This window comes from Bos indicus, chromosome 14, assembly GCF_029378745.1.
Source record: "Bos indicus isolate NIAB-ARS_2022 breed Sahiwal x Tharparkar chromosome 14, NIAB-ARS_B.indTharparkar_mat_pri_1.0, whole genome shotgun sequence".
Lineage (NCBI taxonomy): Eukaryota > Metazoa > Chordata > Mammalia > Artiodactyla > Bovidae > Bos > Bos indicus.
Genome location: NC_091773.1, coordinates 32,270,021 through 32,295,476, shown reverse-complemented (window position 1 = coordinate 32,295,476; position 25,456 = coordinate 32,270,021). Strand labels below are relative to the sequence as shown.

The window sequence follows — 25,456 nt, the reverse complement described above, 5'->3', positions numbered from 1 at the left end:
CAGTACATAGAGAATCATGAGAAATAATGAGGCTATTTTGAGCTGCTGCTAAGTTTTGAGGTGGTTTGTTACTCTGTAATAAATAATGAAGCAGCACTCAGTAAATATTGTGGAATGAATACATGAAAATTTTAGACATATCACCTCGACCATAATTCTCTAAATACCACATGTTCCTCCTCCTAAGACCACTAGGTAGCACAGCATGTAAGGCAAAGGACTACAGAGAGAAAAAAATAAACTGAGAGGATCTTGAAAAAAAAAAAAAAAAACTGTGTTATTATTTTTCCCCACTGGATTTAAAGAGGAATCAAGAATCAGTTTAGAGATGAGAGAATCAATGCATTATCTGGACCAAAACATAAATTCACCAAAACAGCACACTAAGCTTCCATTAGTTTGAATGGAACCTAGAAGCCATTCTATTTGAATTTAAGAATCTTTCAAAGCCAATTTTGTGGATCATGATTAAAATGAGATCAAAATAAAATATTATTTCAAGGAAATTATCCCTAAAGTCTGCATAATATTCTAGATGTTTCCACACATTACAATTATGAACTTGCCCTATTTACTTAAAAAAAAAATTGTTTAAAGTTTTAACTGCTCTGAAGAGAGCCAGAAAATGACTAAAAATGGCTAAAACAGAGACATTTTTACCAACTCAGACAACAAATTACACCACATACAATTAGTGCTATTTTCTAACCCCAGCCTCTCTTAAAAACTCAATTAAAGTTTAACAAAGAACAACTAATGAGATAAATGAGTCAAAGGCTGATCAGCACAAAACAAAAATAAATTCCAGGAATTTAGATAAATAGGGCAAGTTCACAATTGGGATACATTTAGAAATCTCTCTAAAGTATTATATTTGTTCCCTTATCAAGATTCCCTTAAAACAATTCCTCTTATAAAACTTCTATTGCTGATAATAGAAGAAAAATTATAGCCATAATACTATTAATTTTATAAAATGGTGCTCCTGTCTGCCCCAGGCCTACATAAATGAAAATTAATGAAGCATGCTTGCCAACAGAGACAGATTTCTGGGGCTACAATTGAAGGACCTATATACACGTTTTATGGGACTTGAAACAAAAAATTTCCACTTTAACTTCCAGAATTTAATATCTGACTTCCTGGTTCCCCTAGCTTCATCCAGCAGCGCTGACTAATGCAAGTATTGCCATTACCCAGATTGGAGAGCAGTGAGAGTACCTGGCTTTAAGGAAGAAAAAGAAACATGTGGGACTTCTCTGGGAGTCCAGTGGTTAGGACTCTGAGTTTCCACTGCAGGGAGCATGGTTCCATCCCTGATTGGGAAATAAGATCCCTCATCATGCCATGCAGTGTGGCCATAAGTAAAATAAAAGTAGCAGCAGGTCCCAATGCCAAAGAGAACAAGAATTTAAAAAGCAAAACATGAAACGAATGTCTCTCTTTCAGCCGTAGTTAAAACAATGGTTAAGGCAGTAACAACAAGTGAATAGAAGCCACTGTGAGAATCTGTGCTTGAAATTTCCTGGGGAAGTTGTAGATTGTCCCCCACTCCGCCTTTTCTCTTTATTTGTTGGTAGTCAATTATTAAGACTTTGTTTATGTGATAGAATGCTTCCTGCACAGGTGTAGCTTGAAATGGAGGGAGGAACTTGACAATAGGAGTCTACAATTTGTTTTGTTACAGATGGTTGTGTTGTGGCTGAGATTTTAAATTCTTCCTCAAAGAGAACAACAAAAATGTAAGTTGTATTGTAAGAATCGTTTCAGAGTGAGAGTGATTTTCAAAGAAAAGAAAAATATAACATATGATGTTTATTAAAACTTTACTGTCTGCCAGACATTGTATATGGTTTAGCTGTTCTAATTTTTAGATGCACACACTAAAAATAATATTGCTCCCATTCAAAGATGGGAAGATTGAGCCTCAGAAGTAAGAAATTTATTTAAGTTACAAAAATAAAATTGGTAGCCAAATTAAAATAAGAAACCAGTTGCTCAAAGCATGATGTTTTATTTCAGGACACACTGGGACAATTCAATTCAGTTCAGTTCAGTCGCTCAGTCGTGTCCACCTCTTTGCAACCCCATGAATCCCAGCACACCAGGCCTCCCTGTCCATCACCAGCTCCCGGATTCTACCCAAACCCATGTCCATCAAGTAGGTGATGCCATCCAGCCATCTCATCCTCTGTTGTCCCCTTCTCCTCCTGCCCCCAATCCTTCCCAGCATCAGGGTCTTTTCCAATGAGTCAACTCTTTGCATGAGGTGGCCAAGTATTAGAGTTTCAGTTTCAACATCAGTCCTTCCAATGAACACTCAGGACTGATCTCCTTTAGGATGGACTGGTTGGATCTCCTGGCAGTCCAAGGGACTCTCAAGAGTCTTCTCCAACACCACAGTTCAAAAGCATCAATTCTTCAGCACTCAGCTTTCTTCACCATCCAACTCTCACATCCATACATGGCTACTAGAAAAACCAATTAGGCAAGACTTAAATCATACATGTATACATACATATACAAAATCATAAAACAAGTATTTAGTCCATGCCCACTATATTCCAGAACTTGGCAAAGCTCTATGGAGGCAGTAGAGAATTACCTTTTCATCTTTTCCTTAGGGAACTTACACTCTAAGAGCTCTGAAGGTTTGTCCCAAGGAATTGATAAATCATCTCTCCTTGGTCAGACAATCAACATTCATTTAATCATTCATTCAATAAAAATGAATTCAGAACATATCCTAGACCAGGTCCTATCTTAAATACTATATGAGTAGGGAATAAAACAAATTAGAAAACACACAAATAAACACCTGCATTTCTGTAACTCACAAGGTAGTGGAGGGGACAACTAACAAGATAAATAAAATGTGTGGAATATTATTTAATCATGATTACTTAGGAGAAATGAATAACCAATGGAAGGCAGAAGGGCTGGGAGGACTGCAGTAACAGAAAAAGAGCTGCAATTCGAGAATGACAATGCCAGAATGTACCAAGGACATGAGGGAAGAAAGTATGAAGATAGATAGATGTCTGGGTAAAGAGTGTTCTAGGCAAAGATGGAGCAAGTGTCAAGGGCCTGTGACAGGAGTTTGTCTGGGAGGTTGATGTGACTGAGACTGAAGGGTAGGGAGAACTCTGTAGCTGAGGCCAGAGGGAAAAGAGGACCAGGCTCTGTACAGGGTTGTGTAAACCAGAATGAGGATTTGTGTGAGACTGGATGTGGTTGGGAGGTTTTTGAGCAGTGAGATCACAGGACCTGAATTTAGTTGTACAGTTGTTTCAACTGCAAACACTTGTGTCCTGGAGCCCAAAACGAAGAAATATATTTCTTTCCACTTAAAATGCCACTAAGACCTTCAAGAGGGATTTAGATTTGGCACAGATGAGGCTGTCTGAAGAAAGGATCCATCAACTTCTCCTGAATGAGATATTTCCTGTACTCTTTTCAACATGCCCACAGCAAGTTGCGGGCTCTGAGCCAAGGTATACAACACAAAGCACCATTTTCAGCAACTGCTTTAGGGAGCACGCATATAGGTATGGCACTGTTTTCTGAATTTTGAGAAAACGCATCCTTTTAGAGTCCAGGTTTGACTGGTGATTGCAACTCCAGTTTAATTGGCTTTCCTCAAGCCACATGGGCTTCTCAAGTGGTGCTATTGATAAAGAACCTGCCTGCCAAGGCAGGAGACACAAGAGGCGCCATTTCGATCCCTGAGCTGGGAAGAACCCCTGGTATAGGAAATGTCAACCCACTTGAGTATTCTTGCCTAGAGAATTCCATGGACAGAGGAGCCTGGCGGGCTACAGTCCGTGGGGCAGCAAAAAGTTGGACACGACTGATGTGACTTAGCACGCACAATCTACACACTTAATTGTTGGCAGAGGCAGAACCATACCTAATTCCTATGCCTCTCACAAATGAGCATCTTCACCATACCAGCTGCCATCCCATGTACTTTAGGTTCAGGATCCATGGATGAAATTGTATTGTGATTTGATGATATAAGGCATTAGTATCCTCAACTTGCAGGTATGCAAAGTGAGACTCCGAAGAATTTTCAGGATCACAGCCAGTAGATGGTTAAGTCCAGTGTTTCCTGAGTACAAAGCCTATTTCCCTTTTACTAGAAAAGAAACCCTCCATTTTAGAAAAGTAACAAGGGGCCTTCCCTGGTGGCTCAGTGGTAAAGAATCTGCCTGCCATGCAGGAGACAAGGGTTCCATTCCTGATCCAGGAGGATCCCCCATGCTGAGGAGCACCTAAGCCCGTGTGCCACAACTATCAAGCCTGTGCTCTAGACCTGGGAACCTCAAGTACTGAGAGCCCATTGCTCTGCAACAAGACAAGCCACTACAATGAGAAGCCCAAATGTTGCAACTAAAGTTTAGCCCCCTTTCTCCATAACTAGAGAAAAGCCTGCACAGCAATGAAAGCCTAGCACAGTCACAAATACATAAATGAATAAAAATGATATGTAAAAATATTTTTAAAGAAAAGTAGCAAGGCCCCTTGGAGATCAGCATGTGCTACACTCTCATTTTACATACAATGGTGTCACCATCTAGATCATTGTTAGAACTTGCTGCACCCGTTATAAAACTCAGAAGCAATACTGTTCTTAAAGATGAATAGCTAGTCATCTGACCCACAGCAAACCCTCCATTTCCAATTATTAAGAGCCATGTGTCTCTCCAGAAAGTACTTCAACCAGTTGGCTTTACAGGATACCATATGAACTACAAAACATAGCCTAAAAGAGATGCAGATATAGAGAACAGGCATGTCCATCACAGGTGGGGAAGGGGAGGGTGGGATAAATTGGGAGATTAGGATCGACATATATACACTACCATGTATAAAACAGATAGCTAGTGGGAACCTGCTGTATCACACAGGGAGCTCAGCTCAGTGCTCTTGATGACCTAGAGGGGTGCGATGGGTCGGGGAGGGAGGTCTTAGAGGGAGGGGATACACACACATACATACAAATAGCTGATTCACTTTGTTGTACAGGAGAAACTAACAGCATTATAAAGCAGTTTTACTGCAATAAAAAGTAGCCTATCAATATTAGCAAAGAGACGGTCCTTTTCAGAAAGGAAGACCTTTCAATCCTATTACAAGCCCACTGTTCTCATATGTTTGTTCTCTCATACACTGAATACTACATTGCAAGGACTGGAACTGTATCATGTAAGGGATATGTTTCAATATTTGCTTCTTATTTGGTTCATGACAAAAGTGAGGTAATTAATGACATTTGGTATTACTGGCATTACCAGCAGTTCTGTGTTTGAAATCGTTTTTAGGTTATCTTCACTAACCATCTGTAAAATAAAATCTTAGAAGCTATTCCATAAAATGGGATCCTGACTCAGTTCATTCAGTGACTTTAATAAGCATGAACCTGGAAACTATTAAGATACACCTTAAAGGCTTCTCTCTTTACTCTTCCAGTTCCCCACGAGGGTGCTATTTAGGATTCGTATTTGTTAGAAATCATTCAATGACTTAAAGGAATTCACTAGCTTTTAATTATCTGTCAGCGTGTTTTTGTGTTTTGTTTTTTTTTTTCTGGAATAAAATGCCTTTAATTATACGAAAAGACTTCAGGCTTGGCAATGGGAGAACATACTTTGAAAATCCAGATAAATAAATAAGACGAGTCTTCCAGGCAAACTCCAGAAGGCTGTGTGTACTGTTTACCAGCACGTTAACATGCGTGAAGCAAAATGAATAATGAAGGTTCATTCAAAATTAGTCTAGTTATAAACATCATTCTGCCCACACCCTCATCTTCCTCCTGAAGATAATCAGTGATGCTAAGCATTTACTGGTGAGCCATTTCAAGTACTGTTTTGAAATGAACTCCCCTGCACAGAAGATGTTGCTTTAGTATTGTTGAAAGAGGAGGGACATGCCAAAAACATGACCCCTACCCTGGAGGATTTTTTTTTTCAGTCTTACAGTCAAATTAAGGAAACATCATGGGACTTCCCAGGTGGCTGAGTGGTAAAGAATCCACCTGCCAATTCATGAAACACAAGAGACATGAGTTCAATCCCTGGGTCAGGAAGATCCCCCTAGAGTAGGAAATGGCCACCCACTCCAGTATTCTTGCCTGGAGAATCCCATGGACAGAAGAGTCTGGCCGGCAGGGTACAGTCCATGGGATTGCGAGAGCTGGACATGATTTAGCAACTAAACCACCACTACCAGGGGAGATTACATCTATACTGAAGGACAAACAGAACGCAGCCCAATGAAGATGACGTGGGTGGAATGGTGGGAACTGTTGAGGGCAGGGGATCGATTCTGAGAATGAGAGAAAGAAATGCTGCTTTAGAATTCCAAGTATTTGGGATGACAACAAAGGCTCAAACTTGAACCTGCCTCAGAATCCCCCTTGAGGGCTTGTCAAAACAGATTGCTGGGCTCCAGTCTAGTGTATGCAGTTCTGCAGATCTGGAGCAGACCCCTGAGGAATCTGCCTGTCTAGCAGGTTCCCAGGTGATACTGATGCTGCTGGTTGAGGAAGGCCATTCTGAAGTCCCCAGACGAGAACACAGTGTGGAGGGCAAGTCATAGCATGAGCTGTGGCTGGAGCTATAAATTGGGCTTCTGTCCCTTCCCAAATGAACTGAGGGGAAAGATACCGCTGAAGCTTTGACAGCAGAGAATTCTGAAGTTTGGGCTTTAAGAAAGATTATTCTGGATGCACTGAAAGAATGGAGAACTGCCAAACTGAAGATAAGTTTGGGCCTGTGTAATCATTCAGGGGAAAGATGTGGGTCATTGTGGGAGGACAGAGAACCTCTGATTTGAAATTTAAGGGGAAACCAGACTCAGAATAATGTGCAAAATTGAGTCCAGGAGCCCAGAGAGAGGACTCTAAATGCATCACCAAACTAAGGTTCCAAGGATATAAGGGCCACAGAGACAGGCGAGGGTAGATGGCAAAAGGTCCTGGCCATGACCTGAACAAGCTCTTTCTTTTCCTCCTCAGGATGGTTAACCATGTTAAGAAGACCATGGATGAAGGGAATAAAAGCTGGGGAGGTGATTTCCTTAAGGAAATTAGTAGTATTGGGGCATTTCAAGGTTCTTCAATTACTGATTTGTATGGTAAGCTTCTGTGAGCTCCAAATGAACTGTAAAACAACTCCAGGTAGTCAATGAAAGCTGAAACTAAAGCAAGGTGAGACACCCCAGGGAGTCAAGTGGTTAGGGCTTCACTGTCCCAGAGCAGAGGGTACGGATTTCAGTTCCTGGTCAGGGAACTCATATCTCACATGCTGCATGGCATGGCCAAAAATAAATAAAGCTAGGGGGCTAGACTAGTACTTTATTTTCTCTGATCTCTGTGAGGATACTGGTTTAATCAAAATTACCATTTTGGAATAAAACTATCATATGACTCAGCAACTGCACTACCGGGCATATACCCTGTTCAGTTCAGTTCAGTTGCTCAGTCATGTCCGATTCTTTGCAACCCCATGGACTGCAGCATGCCAGGCTTCCCTGTCCATCACCAACTCCCAGAACTTGTTCAAACTCATGTCCATTGAGTCAGTGATGCCATCCAGCCATTTCATCCTCTGTCGTCCCCTTCTCCTCCTGCCTTCAATCTTTCCCAGCATCAGGGTCTTTTCCAATGAGTCAGTTCTTTGCATCAGGTGGCCAAAGTATTGGAGTTTCAGCATCAGCAGCAGTCCTTCCAATGAATATTCAGAATGGATTTCCTTTAGGATTGACTGATTTGATCTCCTTGCAGTCAAGGGACTCTCAAGAGTCTTCTCCAACACCACAGTTCAAAAGCATCAATTCTTCGGTGCTTAGCCTTTTTATGGTGCAACTATCACACCCATACATGACTACTGGAAAAACCATAGCTTTGACCAGATGAACATTTGTTGGCAAAGTGATGTCTCTGCTTTTCAATATGCTGTCTAGGTTGGTCTTCCAAGGAGCAGATGTCTTTTAATTTCATGGCTGCAGTCACTATCTGCAGTGATTTTGAAGCCCCCCAAAATAGTCTGTCACTGTTTCCACTGTTTCCCCATCAATTTGCCATGAAGTGGGACTGGATGCCATGATCTTAGTTTTTTGAATGTTGTGTGTTAAGCCAGCTTTTTCACTCTCCTCTATGAACTCAGTCATTGAGGAGTTCTGACAAAACATGGTCCACTGGAGAAGAGAATGGCAAACCATTTTAGTATTCTTGCCTTGAGAACCCCATGAACAGTATGAAAGGGCAAAAATATGTACCCTGAGAAAACCATAATTCAAAAACATATGTGTACCCCAATGTTCATTGCAGCATTGTTTACAATAGTTAGGACTTGGCAATAAGCCAGGTGTCCACTGACAGATGAATGGAGAAAGAAGCTGTGGTACATATATATACATATATATTAATATAATGGAATATTACTCAGCCATAAAAAGGAATGAATTTGAGTCAGTTGAAATGAAGTGGATGAACACAGAGACTGAAGTCCGAAAGAGAAAAACACATAGTGTATATTAACGCGTATATATGGAATCTAGAAAAATGGTACCCATGAACCTATTTGCAGGGTAGGAGTAGAGACACAGACACAGAGAACAGACCTGGGGACACAGCAGGGGAAGGAGAGGGTGGGACGAATTGAAATATACACATTGCCATGTGCAAAATAGCTAGCTAGTGGAAAGTTTAGCAAGTTGCTGTATAACATAGGGAGATCGACCTGACACTCTGTGACAACCTAGAGGGGTGGGGTAGGGGGTTAGGAACCAGGTTCAAAAGGGAGGGAATATATATATATATACACACTGATATATGTGTATATGGCTGATTCACATTGTACAGCAGAAACCAATACAACATTGTAAAGCAATTATCCTCCAATTAAATATAAATTAAAAAGAACTACAGTTTCCAAATTCTGTCACAGTCCAGAGCAAGAACTATTTGTGTTACATCTAACCATAATTAGGTATTTAACCAAAAATTGGGCAAAGTGAGGTCTTAAACTAACAGGATATAGCTATTAAATATGTCAAGGAACTGCCGCTCTCATTAATCATGATAAAATAATCTGAACTTCCAAAAATGAAACAATGGCCAAAGGTACTTTCCTTTTAAAGAATTACTGTTATCTAGAGGAAATATGCCTTGTTAGTCTGTATTGATTTCCAAAAAAGGGCAATTATAATTTAGACAAAAATAATCTTATGAATCTATAACAGATGCAGGAACACACAAACACACACACACACATACACACAAACATACACACACACACACACACCCCCCACACTCCACACACTAAAGTTCATTGCATATGCAGCTTTTTTTCTTGGTGAAGGATAGATTAAGCATTCCACTAAAGAAATCAGATTCCTAATTTAATACATTTTCTCATCACTTATTTACTCCCGTATATGTTCTAAAGAACTGGTACAGAGATAAAACTTGCCAATACTTGGAAGCTATAAATAGAGTAGCTGGCTTTAAAGCATATTTTAAATCCACCTAAATTTAAGCTTTAAAGCTGGTGAAGTTTTAGGAGAGGCAGAAATAAAATATCCATTTTCCAGAAGGAAAAAGACAGTTGGCAAATGGGGTGAAGAACAACATGAACTTGTCGTTAGTGCTAACGAGAACTGCATTCTCAGCAAGAGAAAAATATAAACTCCATCAAGTGTACAAGCTAAACTATCCAAACACACGGATCACAGGACAAACAAAACGATTTTCAAAAGCCCTCAAAAAATGGACACCAACATTCTTCAAATAAGAGGGCTGCACCCCAAAATAACACATCTCTGTTTCCTTTTTCCTCTCCTTTTTAGATGTTTTCCTTCTGGCCCACAGCTGCAAGCAAGGGCTGCTAAAAAGGCTCTTTGACCAGTAGTGAGAGCTTCCCTGGTACTGGGATGCCTCTAGTCACCCCATTACCAGGTCCCTTCACTGACACTTGTGAAGATGGGAGCTATGTTCCCTCACTGAGCTTCAAGAGGAGATTCTACAATGTTTATGAATAGCAGGGAGCAATATGCAAGTTAGAACAAGTTCTCAGGAGCTTACTTCCTTTCCAGTCCTGGAAAAATGCCCAGTTTAAGGAAACTCTCACTCATCTTGCAAAAACCCTGATTCAGTAGATTGGAGCTGGGTTGGAGTGCAAAGAAATTATTTCTTTGCAAGAAATTCTGAGAACCATAGATTCAGAAGAAGCCATAAAGATCTTCCAATGTCCAAAGTGCTTATTTAACTTTTCCATGACTTTGTTCATTATTCATTGGAAAGACATGTTGAAGCTGAAATTCCGATATTTTGGCCACCTGATGCGAAGAATTGACTCATTTGAAAAGACCCTGATGCTGGGAAAGATTGAAGGCAGGAGGAGAAGGGGACAACAGAGGATGAGATGGTTGGATGGCATCACCAACTCAATAGACATAAGTTTGAGTAAACTCCAGGTGTTGGCGATGGACAGGAAGGCCTGGCGTGCTGCAGTCCATGGGGTCACAAAGAGTCAGACACAACTGAGTGACTGAGCTGATGACTTTGTTAAAATATGCAAGTTTAGAAATCACCCTCAGACTCACTCTCTCATTCTCCTATGTAACCTCCTGATTTCTTTTGATGTTCAGATTTGCTCTAAGTACTAAACAAGGGTTTCTGTCATAAGCCACATTTTTTAAAACAAAAGCAGTGAATATTCACAACCTGATTACAGTATTTCATTTTCTAAGTGGAGAGCAAAAGATGTGTTTCAGTAGAAAACTACACTGTGGAGAGCTTCAGAGCACAGCCTTCAGGGTTAACTGACTCTGATTTCAAGGGGTCTATGTGGCCTTCATTATCTTCACGCTATTTTATGACTCTGTAAATTGCAGAACACTGAGAGCAGTGCAATAATGCTTGTCTATAGATATACAAATAGACTGGGAAGTCCCATGTCCCTGCCCACTCCCAGAGGAGAGAGGAGATAGGGGACGGACTGTTTCACCCATTTGCACATTCATTCCCTCTTTTTGATTTTGACATCTTTGAACCAGATCTTGTAACATCTTTCTGTTTCCTTATTTAATTAATAAGATAAATTACTCAGTTTATATTTGTATAAGAGTCGCAGCATCACCAATTCAATGGACATGAACTTGGGCAAACTCTGGGAGATGGTGAAGGCCAGGGAGGCCTGACGTGCTGCAGTCCATGGGGTCAAAAACAGTCGGACATGGTTTAGTGACTGAACAACAACAAGAGTCATGACTTTACCTTTCGAAAAACTTGTTCTCTAACAGAACACTATATTTTTAAAATAATTCCAGACTACACTATTTGAAACTAATCAAATCCATTTTTTTATACTTGTGTCATTATTCTCAGACTGTAATAGTCTGGTTAAAAACAATAAACTGTCTAATTCATCAAAAAGCTTTTAATTTCAGTTATGTTCTCATATTGTCTATGTGCTGTACAAAAAGTTTAAAGCTCCATCAAGTAAATGGATGAGAAAATAAACTCTGAATATGTGTGTATGTGTGGGTTGGTGGTAAAAGGAAAAATAAATTGATGACACACTAGATATTTAAGACTCTTGAGAGTCCCTTGGACTGCAAGGAGATCCAACCAGTCCATTCTGAAGGAATTCAGCCCTGGGATTTCTTTGGAAGGAATGATGCTAAAGCTGAAACTCCAGTACTTTGGCCACCTCATGTGAAAAGTTGACTCATTGGAAAAGACTCTGATGCTGGGAGGGATTGGGGGCAGGAGGAAAAGGGGACGACAGAGGATGAGATGGCTGGATGGCATCACTGACTCGATGGATGTGAGTCTGGGTGAACTCCGGGAGTTGGTGATGGACAGGGAGGCCTGGCAAGCTGCGATTCATGGGGTCGAAAAGAGTCAGACAGGACTGAGCGACTGAACTGAACTGAACTGAACACAGAAATAGGATCTTCTCGGGAGGATCTTCCCAACCCAGGGATCTAACCCAGGTCTCCTGCATTGTCGGCAGATTCTTTACCAGTTGAGCCACAAGGGAATCCTAAGAATACCTATCCCTTCTCCAGCAGATCTTCCTGATCCAGGAATCGAACCAGGGTCTCCTGCATTGCAGGCAGATTCTTTATGGGCTATGACATAGCATAATTAAAACCAATTTATCCAAAACAGAAACTGTCAGAGCCAGATGGCTTTATTTGTGGATTTTATCAAACATTTAAAGAAGAAATTGTACCAATTCTCTATAATCTCTTTCAGAAGATATAAGCAGGGCAAATGCTTCCTAATTTATTCTGAGCCCAGCCTGACCTTAATAACAAGCCATACAAAGACATTGCAAGGAAGGAAAACTATAGAGCAACATCTTTCATGAACATAGATGAAACATCCTCAAAAATATTTAGCAAATCAAATCCAAAATCGTTTAAGAAAAATTATACATCATGACCATGTGGAACGTATCCCAGGTATGCAAGGCTGGTAGAACACTTGACAATCAATTAATGTAATCTATCACATCAACAGACTAAAAAAAGAAAAATCATATAATCATATCAATAGATACAGGAAAAGAATATGACAAAATCCAATTACTCATGATAAAAACTCTCAATTATGGAGCAGTAAAAATACTCTGCAGTGTTAGATATGTGTCACTATACATTTGTCCAAACCCAAAGAAAATGCAAAACAACATTCATACCTGGGTGATAAACTGAAGATCAGGAAAGTTAAATCATCTCCTAAGAAATATCACAATTGGACTTCTCTGGTGGTCCACTGGTTAAGAATCCACCTGCCACTGGAGGGGACATGGGTTCAGTCCCTGGTCTGGAAAGATTCCACACACTACAGGGCAACCAAACCCAAGTGCCACAACTACTGAGCCTGTGCCCTAGAGCCTGTGCTCTGGAACAAGAAAAGCCACCCCAAGGAGAAGCCCCACACTACAACCAGAGAGTAACCCTTCTTCAGCATAACTAGAGAAAGCCTGCACGCAGCAAGGGAGACTCAGCACAAGCAAATAAATAAATACACGGTTAACAAGTGGCCGAGTCAGCACTTGAACCCAGGTTGGCCTCCTTCCAAAGCACATGCCTTTTTACTGTTCTACCTAATTGCTCACTATAGTGGGTGATTTTAAACTGACTAACTGAAAAAGTCAATATTCCTTAAAGAAATCTCCTCACATCAAGGAACAAATAAGATATATAGTAAGCATGTCATTAAACTTAGACTTGCAGCCTGATTAACTCTGCAGCAAAAAGTCCTCATTAAAGGAATTCTTCATACCTCTGGCATTTCTCAACATTCAAACACAATGGGGTCCTAAGAAACATTCTTGGGTAAAGTTTTCTGAAGTGATTGAAGTAACCATCTGTCTACTCCATTCAAAAACAGAATATTGTTGTCTGTTGTTTAGTCACTAAGCTGTGTCTGACGTTTTTGTGACCCCATGGACTGTAGCCCACCAGGCTCTTCTGTTCATGGGATTTCCCAGGCAAGAATACTGGAATGAGTCACCACTTCCTTCTCAAGGGGATCTTCCTGACCCAGGGATTGAATTCGTATCTCCTGCATTGCAGGCAAATTCTTTACCACCAAAACATCACGGAAGCCCATAAAGTATTACATTGCACTAAAAAGTTTTAAGGAATTTTCTAGATTAAACAGTTTTTCCAACAGAGAGCTAATCTTGATTAGGTAATGCCTGGAAAAAAAAAAAAAAAAAAAAGGAAGATGATTATCAAGTTTCCTGGTAATAAAAATAAGTCAGATTATCAAAAGCCTAGAAATATGTCCTCTCCTTGAGGTGAAATAAGCAATGATACAAAGTAAGAATTAGCCTTTTTGAAGCTAAAATAAGAAGTTTTAAAAACAAACCAAAATTCTGTGAGTGCTATCACGTTGATTTGGGGGAAGGACAAAATTATGAATCTATCAGAATTCCACAAAGAGCTCATGATGTGTTCAAGACGTTCTTATTCTGATTATATATCTGTGTGTGGATGGCAAAATGTCAACTGCAGCATATACCCTTTTCTGAGAATATTTCTCCAAGCAGAGAGAGAAAGGGTCTCCCAAAATAAGAATCTTCAGAACCCTCCTAATATTCATTGCCATTTAAATTAATTGTGGGGGGAAAATGGGAAATAAAACCTCTGCAAAAGTATGAGGGCATGAAAGAGAGAGTGAAGAATAAGGAGTGAAAGATGGACCATGCCCTGAGTACAGAGTTTTAAATCAAAAAGTAGAAGGATGATCCAGAAAAGGAGGCTAAGAAGGCCAGAGAAATAAATATAAAACCAGAGGAGTAGGTGGTAATGGAAGACACGTGTATCATGTTTCACAGAAGGAAATACGGAAACTGTGTCGAGTAAGAGTGGGAAACCAGACGGTTCCCTGGTGGCTCAGTGGTAAAGAATCCGCCTGCCGATGCAGGAAACACAGGTTCGATCCCTGACCCCAGGAGAGCCCACATGCTGCAGAGAACTAAGCCCGTGCACCCACAACTGCTGAGACTGTGCTCCAGAGCCCGGGAGCCACAACTATCGAAGCCCACATGCCTGGAGTCCATGCTCCACAAGAGAAGCCGCTGCAACGAGAAGCCCACGCACCACAGCTAGAGAGCAGCCCCTGCTTTTAGCAACTAGAGAAAACCCCGAACGACAATGAGGACCGCCCAGCACAGCCAAAAATAAACATGGACATAGATAAATACAATTCTAGAATCTTCTAGAAAAATGAGAAACCAGATGAAAAGAAAACACCTGAGTGAGCCTGTATCTCAATAACAGAGGTCTCTGGTAATTTTAGGAGAGTCGTGTTGATAGAATCAGGAAATCAAAGTCAAATGACCATTTTTTGCAAATGAACTAAACGTTGAAATAGGGAGCTTATGAAACTATGCTTGATAGAGCTCATTCCACTCTAGGAATAGATTCACTAACTGTAACTACCAAGTCAAGAAGTCAGACAGGGATCTTCCAAATAAATGGTGCGTTAGTTCAGAAAAGAACGTGTCTGTTATCATAAGCATGTCCCAATAAATGCAGTGAGAAGCATCAGCTTATTAAAAGAACATGCCCTAATATTGGAGATAAAGAAAAGTAAAATGATGCCTTCTGGTCTTTTTTTTTTAAATCAGCTAATGTTAATAGAGATGAATATCATTATGGAGACAGATTTGATCAGAAACAAAGGGCAGGAATATTAACTATAGAAAAACTACAAACTAACACAGAGGAGCCTTTTAAATTAATCTGTGAGAGTCTAGCAAAATAATGACAGTGAAGAACAAAACATAGGAAAAGGAAATGGAAGATGAGTTAAGCTTTAATTTCACTTGTCCTATGAGGGCTTGCTGCCAAGAAATGAACTTTCTAGCCATGAAGAAGAAAAATTGGAGAATGGACAGGTAACAGGAAAAATTGGTAGCTTACTAGCTAATAGATAACAGATGGATGGATAAATAGTTGATAGATAGGTTGGATGGATGAATAGATAGATAATAGATGGGTAGATGGGTGGATGGATGGATGGATAGATAGAAAACAAATCTAGTACATATGTGTAACATAATAGTTTTTTTTTTTTTTTTTAAGTGAGACTAAGGATCACAAAATAAGGGAAACAATGTACCCTCTGCATAATGGACTCAGATTTTTTTTTTTCAAAAGCCTTATTTAATAAGGAACTGGCCTCATTTTTGAAGCATGGGAAACACACAAAAAAGCATGCCATTCATTAGATGTAATTAATTTCACACAGGGTTTTCTGAAAGTAACTAAATGAAAACCAAGCCGTGGCTTGCACTGAATATGCTTTAGGTTAAAATAATAAGAGAGGTAATCAGTCATTTTAAAAAGGAAGCACACTTAAGACCTTGTCTTGTTGGTGAAGCATTGCTAGAAGTATAATCTACCTATCAGCTGGGGTCTCCTACTCTGTTGAGATCTATACAGGTCCAGGCTTGAGCTCTTATTCTGCACAGTGTAGAAATTTAAAGCCTTCCCATTCTTGGAGGGCAAACCTTCTTAATGTCAAGTCTGTTTCACATTTCTGGGCCTGCTGTCTCTAACATCAAGTTGACTGAGACAGAAAAAACAAATACCATATATTAACACATATATAGGGAATCTAGAAAAATCATACTGATGAGCTTATTTGCAGGGCAGGAATAGAGACACAGACCACAGATGTAGAGAATACACTTGTGGATACTTTGGGGGAAGGAGAGGATGAGATGAACTGAGAAAGTAGCACTGACATATATATATGCTACCTTGTGTAACACAGATAGCTGGCGGGAAGCTGCTGTATGTGTGACCCAGGGAGCTCAGCCTGGAGCTCTGGGATGACTTAGAGGGTTGGGATGGGGGTGGGGAGGAAGACTCAAGAGGTAAGGGATATATGTATACACATAGCTGATTTCCGGAGAAGGCAATGGCACCCCACTCCAGTACTCTTGCCTGGAAAATCCCATGGACAGAGGAGCCTGGTAGGCTGCAGTCCACGGAGTCGCTAAGAGTTAGACATGACTGAGTGACTTCCCTTTCACTTTTCACTTTCATGCATTGGAGAAGGAAATGGCAACCCACTCCAGTGTTCTTGCCTGGAGAATCCCAGGGACGGGGGAGCCTAGTGGGCTGCCGTCTATGGGGTCGCACAGAGTCGGACATGACTGAAGTGACTTAGCATAGCATAGCATAGCTGATTTCACTTTGTTGTACAGCAGAAAGTAACACAACTTTGTAAAGCAATTATCCTCCAATTAAAAACAGAAAATACACTTATTAAGGGGGAAAAGAATTCATCTGTATCCTCAAGCCAGTTTGACCTCATGTTTGTGAGTGTGGTATACTGTAAGATTTGGTATGGGATGGGCCAGCCGGAGACTGTGTGTATGGTTGTAGAAAGGTGTATAGTCTCTGTTGAGGCTTCAAGAACTCTCTGCAGAGAAAAGTCTCCAGCCACCCTGCTGCTTTCAAGGGTTGCTCCACCTCCCAAGAACAGCATGCCAGCGTGCTCAGTCACACAGTCAAGTCCGACTCTTTGCAACCCCGTGAACTAGAGCCCTCGAGGCTCCTCTGTTCACAGGATTCTCCAGGCAAGAATACTAGAGGGGGTTGCCAACCCAGAGGATCTTCCCAACCCAGGGATTGAACCTGCATCTCCTGCATCAGCAAGCTGGTTCTTTACCACTGAGCCACCTGGGAAGCCCCAACATCCAGCAATACCATCATTTCCTCTTTCTAATCTCTGCCCTCTTCCCTCTCTCCTCCACTTCACCCTCTCAGAACAAAGGAAATTCCTCTCTAAATTCTGATGAGGAGTTTAGCCAGCCTAACCACTCCAGTATTCTGGCCTGGAGAATTCCATGGACTGCATGGGGGTCACAAAGAGTGACCCAAAAAAATCCATGGGGTCACAAAGAGTTGGACACGACTGAGAGACTTTCACTTTCTTGTGCTTTGACTTGTTAAACACCACATCCCCAGGGCCCCACCTCCTACCCAAAAGCTAATCAAGGTGTTTTCTTAAAGGAATCAATAGCTTCCATCCCAAAAGGCATTCTGGTTCCAGTTGCTAAGAAAATAAATCCAAAATCTAAAAGACACATGTACTTCAGATGAGTGGCTGTGTCCCAAAGGAAGACTACCAATTGCTTAAAAAAACTCCTGTCATAGAATAGCAATATTCACTGTAGCCTGCACTTATTGAGAGTAAAGTTTGTTGTAGAATAGCTAGTGCCTCTAAGGGGATTTTTCCCACCTTAGGAAATCCTCAATGAAATTGGAGGTCACATACAAGAAAGCCATCCAAAAAATAAGACTTGCGAGAAGACTGTATTTTGTGAATGGGGATAACTTCCACTGGGGAGCCCCAGGACACATTCCCAGCAGTTTACAGCCCTCATCTGCCCACATCAGTAGAGCTGAAGGAACAAACAGCCCTGGCAAGGCCCCCACACCAAGGGCTAAGTCAGGACTAGGCTGACTGCCCACTTTCCTGATGGCAGTGAGTTCTTCATGACTTTCAATCCTGTTTACCCCTTTATTTCCTGGCACTTGAGACTCCTGACTCATTCCACACCTTCTCTTTTCTTGCTACACAGCTGGCACCTGGAAATTCTCTTCCTCCCCTTTCCTCCATATTGGATGCTCTCTTTCTTACATCCCAAGGCTTCAGAATGCTCTTCAGAATCCCTATGAATGACATTCAGAATCTAACTTCTGTTTAAGACCTGATTTTTTCTCTCTCTAATCTTCTAGGATTTTTTTTGCGGGGGGTGGTCTCTAACTCTATTTTTATGTATATGGCTGGAGATTCAGTGGATCCTTTTAATCTAGGAAATCTTGCCCTTTAGTTCCAGGAACTTTTTTCAGCTTCAGGAATCCTCATATCTTCCTCTCTCTTTTCTTTGGAGAACTCTTAGTATTCAGACATAGTTCCTCTTACACAGATCTTCTAAATTTGTTTTAACTTTCTTCTCCTATTATCAGTTTTTTTTTTCATTCATTTTCACAAAGGTTTTCTTGACAACTTTCTACTGATTCATTGTGCTGTGATCAGTCACTTCAGTCATGTCCGACTCTTTGCGACCCCATGGACTGTAGCCCATCAGGCTCCTCTGTCCATGGGATTTTCCAGGCAAGAATACTGGAGTGAGTTGCCATTTCCTTTTCCAGAGGTTCTTCCGAACCCAGGGATCCAACCTGCGTCTCTTATGTCTCCTGTATTGGCAGGCCCGTTCATTACTACTAGCTCTATCTGAGAAGCCAATTGATTCATTAAGTTCTCATATATTTTTAATATCCAAAAGTTCATTCTCGTACTTGAGTAATTCACTTTTTACAACGTTCTGGTCTTGGTTTGTGAATACAATATCATTTTGCACCTCTCAAGAAATATTAAAGCATTTTGAAGTTTCTTGATTCTTCTTGCATTTTATATCTCCTCTCTATATATTTTGGCTTGTTTGCTGGTTTTTTTTTTCCTTCTGTATTTCATGTTAGAGACTATTTCCATGAGCAGAATTTATCAGTGGTGAATAGCACTTGACATTAAGCTGGCTTTTGCCAAAGGCCAGTCAGTTTTCCATGAAGGAAATTTTCTATTCTCCTACCTAGTGTGTGTCAGTGAGTCTTGGAGAATTCTCATTATTGTTTGGGGAAACAGTAAGCCTTTCTAGAAAGTGAAGTTCTGGTCTTCTGCTGGTACAAGCACAGGATATCCATTAGCTAAAGATCGAAGGAGAGGATGTGAGAACCTATTTCATAAACAAATTTTCTACAGATCTTTAAAAGGTCCCTGACACTGCGAATTTACAAGTTCTTCTAGAGCTACGAGTCGTGGATCGTCTTGCTCTTTGTAGACCTGCCCCTCACACTACTACATTCACTTTTACCTTTTTCCAGACTATGTCAGCTAGCCCTCATCCATCCTTTTTCCATCTTTCAAAAGCTTGTTGAAATCCCTTACCTGCTATTGTTCATTAAGTTATTGTGGTTCTGAGTTCATCACCTTTTTTTGTTCTTTTCAATGCTGTTATAAAAGGGAAAAGAAACAACCACTGTGTCCAGTGTTCCTTGTTAACCAGAATTACGGTTCTCCCTTCAGTCCTTATAATCTGTCTTCCGTTCTTACCACTCCAGTGAAATTACTCATGTAAAGGTCACAACCAACCTCTGTATTGCTCTATATATTGGGAATTACCTTGACCTCATCCTCTTTAATTTTTTGACATTTGATACAACTGGCCACTCTGTGAAATTCTCTTTATGGGGTTGAATGATAACACATTCAGTGATATGGGTTGAATGATAAAGAGAAAAACCAGTCTTCTTTGCTTACTCTTCCATTTTTTGCCATCTCCTAAAGGTTCAAGTACAAGTCCCCAGATACGTGATGAACAAACTAGAGACCTAGGAGAATCAATAGTGTAGTTCCAGTGTGAGTTCAAAGGCCTAAGAGAGAGCTGATGGCCTAAGTTCCAGTCTAAAAACTGGCATGCTGAAGACACAAAGAGAGCTGATGTTTTAGTTTCAGTTTGAGTCTAAAGGCAGGATGTTTTAGTTTGAGTCTAAAGGCAGGAAAAGACTGATATTCCAGCTCAAGTATTTAGTACTCATTGGTGAGTCAGCCTTTTTATTCTATTCAGGCCTTCTACTAATAGGCTAAGCCTCACCCACATTAGGGAGGACAAGCTGCTTTACTCAATCTACCTAATCAAATGTTAACCTCACGCAAAAATATCCTCATAGACACACCCAGAATATTGTTTGACCAAATATCTGGGCATCCCATGGCCTAGTCAAGTTGATACATAAAATTAACCATTACAGTTGGCTAATCAAAAAATGTCAGTCATATTAGACAATCATAAAAGAAATATATAGAGAACCAGAACTTTTAATTTTACATCAAACATAAATTCATATTCATTTACCTATCTTTTATAGTAGACCCATAGTATTTTATTTGAATGAATCTGGTGATTAGAATTTCTGGTGGTGGCCTTTCTCACAAAACTATACCCATAATTTATCTTCTTTCAGTGTGTGTTTCCTTCAGTGAAAAAGAAGAACTTCCTAGTTGGCACTGGTGGCAAAGAATCCACTTGCAAATGCAGGAGACCTAAGAGACGTGGGTTCGATCCCTGGAGTCTGAAGATCCCCTGGAGCAGGAAATGGCAACCCACTCCAGTATTCTTGCCTGGAAAATCCCACAGACAGAGATGGGGGGAAGGTCGCAAGAGTCAGACATGACTGAGTGCACACACACAATTTATCTTCTTCCAGTGTGTGGTTCCTTAAGTGAAAAAACAACTTAAATCTAAGAGCAAACATTGTTGTAGACCTTTAAAGATTTTTCTCCTAGTTCTTTATAGTTATTTGATCTGATCTCACTTTTAAGAAGCAATTTGCTTTATAAGTATTTAATTGAGTTTTCATAGCCACAGCATTTTTATTTTAAAACTTGTCACCTTACATAATAGGAAGTTGCCAAGTTGTGTGACAGGTAGTTGTTAATTTATTATAATGACACAATTTGGAATCAAACACATCTGAGTCCAGGGAAGCATACAGTTCAACTGATGGGAGCACAAGTACTTGAGTAGAACTTGGAGGAGAATAACAGCATGAAGGTCAGATTGCTGTCTCAATTACCTGGGAGAGTCAGCTCAATGGGAGTCTGTTTAGCGAACTGCTCCTTATATCATCAGGCTAAGAGGACATTAAAACATTAACTACCTGTTTTTCACTACATTTATTGAGAAGTCCCCAAGATCACCATGAAAAACAAGAAAAGGAAGAGGAGGGGCTTCCCTGATGATCCAATGGCTAAGACTCTGAGCTCCCAATGCAAGGGCCTAGGTTCAATCCCTGTTTGGGGAACGAGATCCCACGTGCCACAGCTAAGAGTTCAAATGCTGCAACAAAGATCCAACGTGCCACAACTAAGACCTGGAACAGCCAAGTAAATAAATTAATAATTAAAAAAAAAAAGAAGAGTCACCTCCAGAATTTTCTAGAAACTTCCTCAATTCCTTTTGGTTATATTCATCAGTTCCTTTTTATGATTTCCTTAAAGTATGTAATTAAAAAAATTTTATGCTCACTCTATTCTCTCTGGGATATACCTTTTGGTATTTCAAGAATAAAATTATATATTGCTTTTTAAAGTGTGTATTTTTATTGTAACAACTTTTTTTTTTTTTTTTAGAAAAAAGTAAAATTCTGCCCTATTCCATTTAGTTGATAAAATAGTCTGTGCTGAACAGTGAAAAACAACTCAGAAATAGGTACTTTGGTTAATACACCATGTCAAGGAAAGGCCCTTTTCTCACTTCTCTGTAAGGATGAAATGCATGTGAGGATGAATTTTTATGTGACAAATTGATGCTACAAAGAAAAGCTATCACTTTTGCTAATGGCATCCATAACATATTTGTTAATCTAAGTCACAAAAGCCTGAAAATTTTGAGCTTTGAAAGATGTGGGAAAAAAAGACTATTCAGTAACTTTATTTCTGAATAGCTAAAAAAATAGTTATGCTCTGCTAGGCAAGTCATCAGGGGCTGGTGTGACCAAGTAGTAACAGTTGTGCTGGGTAATTTGTCATATTTTCCTATTTTTTTTTTTGATAGTAGAGCTAACTAGAAGCAAAATAATGTGTTGTTTATGAGAAGGCTCCAGAGTCAGACTATGGGTTTGAATCTCAGGCCCACATCTTCCTATCCTGATGAACATTGACAACTATTTGTCTATAAATGTTAGTGTTTCAAAGGCTAGATCCTTGAAAATATTAATATCACCAAAATAACCTATTTAAAAGGTAAGTCTGAGTTTGCTGCTTACCTCAATAAGGGAGAACACTACTTTGCTTTTTTTTTTTTTTGGCTATGCCATGCTGCTTGTACCCACGGCCTCTGCAGTGGAGAAGCAGAATCTTAACCACTGGACCACCAGGGAAGGCCTGGGAAAATACTACTGCGATTATGAATTAGTAGTGTCTTGGAGGGGATAGAGCAAAGTTTTGATATTTGTGAGGTTTGGGGGTTTGGTTTAAGGCAAGTCTTTCAAGGCAAGGAGGTGGGGCTTGCTTAATATTAGGTAAGATCAGAACACTTTAGGAGGGGCGGTCCTAAGATGGCAGAGGAATAGGATGGGGAGACCGCTTTCTCCCCCACAAATTCATTGAAAGAACATTTGAATACTGAGCAAATTCCACAAAACAATTTCTGAATGCTGGCGGAGGACATCAGGCACCCAGAAAAGCAGCCCATTGTCTTCGAAAGGAGATGGAGAAGTCTTGAGGCTACTGTAAGAATAAGACTGAAATCCAGAGGCAGGAGGCTTAAGTTCAAAACCTGAGAACACCAGAGAACTCCTGACTACAGAGAACATTAATCAATAAAAGCCCATCCAAAAGCCTCCATACCTACACTGAAACCAAACACCACCCAAGAGCCAACAAGTCCCAGAGCAAGACACACCACGCAAATTCTCCAGCAACACAGGATCATAGCCCTGAGCTTCAATATACAGGGCTGCCCAAAGTCACACCAAACCCACTGACATCTCAAAACTCATTACTGGACACTTCATTACACTCCAGAGAGAAGAAATCCAGCTCCACCCACCAGAACACCAACACAAGCTTCCCTAACCAGGAAACCTTGACAAGCAACCCATCCAACCCCACCCACAGTGAGGAACCTCCACAATAAAGAGGAACCACAAATCGCCAGAATACGGAAAGGCCACCCCAAACACAGCAATCTAAACAAGATGAAAAGGCAGAGAAATACTCAGCAGGTAAAGGAACAGGATAAATGCCCACCAAACCAAACCAAAGAGGAAGAGATAGGGAATCTACCTGCCAAAGAATTCAGAATAATGACAGTGAAAAACAGAACACTTTAGGTTTGTTGAGTACAGCAAAATGAGGGCTTTGAGCAAAGGTATGGAAGAGTCTTAGAAAGCAAAGAGTTATTTGATGCTATCTATTGAAAGACCAAACAGTCTTACGTTCATTAAAAATGGATTTTTTCAGGAAGTTCCTGAAAGGAACATTAAAGTTATTTTTAAGTTTTCTCTCTCTGGACAAAAATTTCCTTCAACAATTGTGACATTGTGATGAAGACAGTGACAGAGTAAAATCATGATACTGTGGACAGCAAAATGTATTTGGGGGGGCAGGGTTGGGAATAGATGGTTTTGATTTGCCAAATGGGAACAAAATAGTAAGTTTATAGATGATGGTGCTGAGTAAGTACTAATAAACCTAAAAAGAAAGTATAGGGACTTCCCTGGTTGTCCAGTGGTTAAGAATCCACCTTCCAAGAAATAAAATATAAAAAAAGAAAAACAGAAAGAAAAAAAAAGAATCCACCTTCCAATGCAGGGGATTCGGGTCTGATCTCCGGTCAGGGAACTAAGATTCCACTTACCTTTGGGCAACTAAGCCCAAACACTGCGTGTATTTGAGCCTGCATGCTCTGGAGCTCTGGCCACAAATAAAGAGAAGCCTGTGTGCCAGGAAGATTTGACAGAGACAAATAAATAAATAATCTTTAAAAAAAAAAAAGAAATTATATACAGTGGAAGGAGCAAGGGCTTTGAGTCGGTCAAATCTAGATGTAACTCTATGTTACAGCGTTTTGAGCTTCCCAGGTGGGGCTACTGGTAAAGAAACTGTCCGCCAATGCAGGAGACATAATTGATCTGGGTTCAATCCCTTGGTCAGGAAGATCCCCTGGAGAAGGGAATGACAACCCACTCCAGTGTTCTCGTCTGGAGAATCCCATGGACAGAGGAGCCTGATGGGCTACAGTCCATGGGGTCACAAAAGAATCGGACACGACTGAAGAGACTTAGCATGCCTGCATGCACACACAACATCTTAGTATATGATCCTGGTTTGGGATTTTTCGTGTGATTAACTCTCTCTGAGGTGCTGTGGGAATTAAATGAAATAATGGATGAGGAAAAAAATGCATGGGAAATGCACCTATTTCAGGCAGGAAACCCATGGCTTATTCAAACGGGGAAACTGAAAAAGGTTAGATGTAGAGACTGATTGCAGAAGATAAGGAACCAACAAAGGATGCTGAGGCTGCATCCTTAGGATGCAAAGAGCTGTAACCTAAAGGAGCAAGGGATGGAGCTGTACAGGAGCTGTGATTCTGGGAGGGAAGCCACCTGACAACTGCTGGAGCCACAGGTAAAGGGATGGAGACGCTGCCAAACCAGACAGGGAGCAGCAGGAATAAATACACCAACCTCTTCCCCCTCTCTAATCTCTTGCACTACATTTGTCAAGCCCAACTCAAAGTCAGACGGCAAATGAGCCTGGATAATGTCTTCCCAGGTCAGCTTTTTGGGGCGTGGAGCAAGATGGAGAAGAGCAAAGAACACGTCAGGAAAGACACAGAGAATAACTAGCCCAGCAGGGACATAGAAAAATCTTAGTTGCCCTGCCATGATTGACTTAAGACTGAGATTATCTGTTGAAATAGAGGGATGTGCCAGTACAGTGCTAAAGAAATCTCTATATATCTGTTTTTGGGGTAAAATGTTTTAAGCACTAGCCACAATTCTGGTGTAATAATACTTGATTATTACTAAGAATGTTTACTTAATGGGCATGTTCCTTCTATATGGAATATCCTTATCAGCAAATTAGGATGTAAGAATATACAATGTCCATTAGCATTAGAAGTATTAATACACTGTCCATTCATAATGTCCATCCAGTTAAAAAAAAACAAAACCTATAAGTTTTAAAAGAAAAAAAAACTACTATGGATTCCCGGGTGACAAAGAGTGGTAAAGAATCCACCTACTAATGCAGGAGACATGGGTTTGATCCCTGGGTGGGGAAGGAGGGAATGGTAATCCACTCCAGTATTCTTGCCTGGAGAATCCAACAGAG

General features: G+C 40.5%; 1 long non-coding RNA gene across 1 annotated transcript in view; it reads right to left on the bottom strand.

The window, feature by feature from the left end:
* Positions 1 to 1,998: 1,998 nt before the first annotated feature.
* The window catches only part of LOC139186807 (uncharacterized), a 31,248-nt gene continuing 7,790 nt past the window's right edge, over positions 1,999 to 25,456 (bottom strand). Inside the window, exon 2 of the long non-coding RNA XR_011570414.1 lies at positions 1,999 to 2,471. This is a non-coding gene — a long non-coding RNA (uncharacterized lncRNA). The remainder of the gene's footprint in view (positions 2,472 to 25,456) is intronic.